Genomic DNA, 3,248 nt, shown 5'->3' on the forward strand with positions numbered 1-3,248 from the left:
TTTTTTTTTTTTTTTTTTTTTTTTTTTTTTTTTTGGCAGCTACCAAATTGGAAAAAATAAATCAATTTATTTGCACAGGTCTGATAGAGTTATGCCAGGAGTGAATCTGAACCAGTGAGCCAAGCCCTACCTTGATTTCCATCCAGGCAACTTCAGTAAGGTCAGCGGGGTTAAACAGCACCATTGAGGTTGGAATTTAGGCTGTAAAACTGCAATGGCTCTGGGCTGTTTGTGTTATACAATAAAACTTTTGATAAAGGTGCTAGAAAAAGCCTCTGTTAAAAATACAACACTTGCAATCATATAACTGCGGGACTAATACCCTATCAATGTTACTGGAAACCAGAGTGCACTGTACAGCATTCCACAGCTAGCAATCTATATTATCATCTAGAAGAATGTGCCAGCCAGGTCGTCATGAAATTCCAAGTTCTGCTAGGCACTGAGGCACCTTTCTGATTTTTAAAACACCAATCAGAGTTGACACAACATGAGCCGCATACACCTCACTGATGGCACCTGGCTGTACTTAGATGAGAGTGTGTATACTACGTGAAAAATGTAGAACAAAAATATGTTTAGCTATAGCAACCGAGGAAACAATACAGCTGGAAGGGAGGGGGCAGGGCATCAAAGAACTACTTGCGTCGGATGGTTTAGATGGGGATGATCCTGCTGTGAGCAGGGGGTTGGACTAGATGACCTCCCGAGGTCCTTTCCAGCCCTACTTTCCTATGATTCTATTCGTAAATACACCTGAGATTTACAATCTGAACAAAACTCAACACCTTTTATTTATTCAAAACTTTTTACCAATATTAACCCATTAATATTTTTCAGTATCCCAAGGAGGGAAGCATTGCTGATCCAGATATGCAGAAAGGAGTGGGCCTCGCCACAGGGTTAGAACTCAGGCTCACAAGACTCTGAGGCAGGTCTTATGCCTCCATTATCAAAATACAATGAACACAGTTATTATATCCTTCTTGCCAGATGATGCTATGAGAGGACGGGAATACCCATACATTTTCAACCCAGTAGTGCCCCTAGCTCTGTATTCTGTGGCTGACACTAGGTGCTTTGGAAGCCCCTTATGTAACGAGCCCATAGTAGGGGGTCTCATTCAGACTCAGCCAGTTTTGCAGTGGGCTCATGCTTCATGGCACAAGGGTTTATACCTCTCACGTCATTTTGCTCTACCTACTGTAATGCTGTACCTAGTGTAACTAGGTATGTTGTAACCTTTTTTTCTGAATCACGCTATAATCTTGATTTCTGCCAGCCCCTGTGGCAATGAGTTTCACCTGTTTATCATTATATATCATGTAAGAAACATTTCCTTTCATCAGTTCTAAATGTACTGCTTTCCAAATTCATTGGGGATCTTCTTGTTCTTGTACAAAGAGAAAGGCTGGGTAGGAGCATCTTATTTACCTGCTCCAGCCAATTCATTGTTCTCTAAAGTCCTGCCTCCCTGCTGATTCAGTTCCCCACCAAACTCTACATTTCCAGTCTTGCCAAGTCTCACCTCATACCTCCATTTTGGCTTCCCTTTAAACCAAGCTCATTGCCCATCTCTAAACCCACACATTTTCTGCTGCATCCCTTTTGGAAATAGGATGACTGTAAATGCATAAAGTATTCCAGCAGATGGTGCCCCATTGATTTATTAGAGGGTGTAAGAATATTTTCATTAGTATGCTCTCCCCTTACATAGTCTAACACCAGGCTTTTGTCATTTTTGACCCTCCCTCTCCCCCTCTCCCCCCCCACACACTGAGAAGGTATTCTCACTATACAGTACATTAGGGCCATAGTAGAGAGCTCTATCTAGTTGTTAGGGGAGAGGTTTCAATAGCATGATTTCTGGTTACTATCCTGGCTCTGTCCCTGTGTCACCTCAGGCATGTCATTTAGCCCCTTTGTGCTTTGGTTTGCTCATCTGTAAAACAGATAGTGACACCAAGCCAACGCATAATTCATTAGTGTGACATACTTGTGTACACCCTAATGGAAGCTGCTGTAGAAGTGCTAAATGTTATTACAGTGTGCATGTCACACTGGCTAGGGCACAGTAGATCACTGATCAGTCAAGTCCAGTCTGCTATATATGTGCCCAGCAGTGACTAACCTAGGAAACTAACACAATGCCCCATAATCCCTAGCATGGTGACTCGAGCTCTCCCCACTCATCTTGCATTAGGATGACTGTGCACCATGGCTGCTGCACTATGGTGTATGAAGCATCCCCATCTCTGTGTTCAGTCTTGTAGGAGCGTCATCTCTGCTCCTAAGGCACTATCACTTCCCAGTGTGTGGACGATGAAGCTGCCAGCCCACCTTGAACACCCCCACTTCCACAAGCTAGTGCCACCAGTTTTTGAAGACTGATAATTAGATTGATTAAAGAACCTCCTGGAAGAAGGGACTAGGGGCTCCTCTGGAAGCCAGATTTCTCAAGACTTGGTCCTGCCACTGGGCCTGATGGAGTGAGTTTGCTGCAAGCCACACTTCAGGTGCCAACTGCTAAGCCCTTCAGCCAAACCAGCACTGTGGAACTGCAGGCACACTTCCTTGCTACACAGAGGGATCACAGTTTGGGTGGTTGCTGGGATGGGAGCAGCATTTCCAGAGATTCAGACATAAGGGAAGTATATCTGCTGGCCCCTCAGAGTGGTCCCCCACTGTCATGTTGGTAGAGGGTGGGCAGCAGTTGTGGACTTGATCTGACACACATGGCACAGCTGTGCTGTGTCACAAGGGGAGCAGCGTGCTGTTCACGTGAGAACAGAGACCTTTAGAGGCAGCAAGAGCTCCCTATCATTTTTTTACCCCACTCTGCCACCCAAACAGGACCATCTCAGGGGCCCTGGTTATGCAGACACTTGAAGGAAGAGGGGCACATTCATTTAGTACCTGGTGGTTTTTGCCACTGCAATCTCTGGAGGCACAAAGTGCCCTAGGGACAGCAACACAGGTTAATCAGAAGTGCTTCCCTGCTGGCTGGAGGCAGAGGTTATTCTTTGCATGGAAGCCAAATGCAGAAAACAGGTGAAAACTGAGAGCAGCGTTTCCCTCAGGGATCCAGTCAGAATGCCTTGCAGCGTCACTGAGTAGGAGCGGGGGGAACATGTGAAATGACACAGCTGCCTATCTGGAAGGCAGAAAGACGGGGACTCAGGTGAGTGTTCAGAGCCCATTCTCCGTTTACAAGTTTCAGGAAGAGCTCTGGGGGGGGGGGGGGGGGG

General features: G+C 45.8%; 1 protein-coding gene across 1 annotated transcript in view; it reads right to left on the reverse strand.

The window, feature by feature from the left end:
* Positions 1 to 3,248, reverse strand: part of TRPV6 (transient receptor potential cation channel subfamily V member 6) — a 79,303-nt gene that overhangs the window by 75,591 nt on the left and 464 nt on the right. The gene's annotated exons all lie outside the window — the stretch shown is intronic.

This window comes from Gavialis gangeticus, unplaced genomic scaffold (genome assembly GCF_001723915.1).
Source record: "Gavialis gangeticus isolate Ggan-Ray unplaced genomic scaffold, GavGan_comp1, whole genome shotgun sequence".
NCBI lineage: Eukaryota > Metazoa > Chordata > Crocodylia > Gavialidae > Gavialis > Gavialis gangeticus.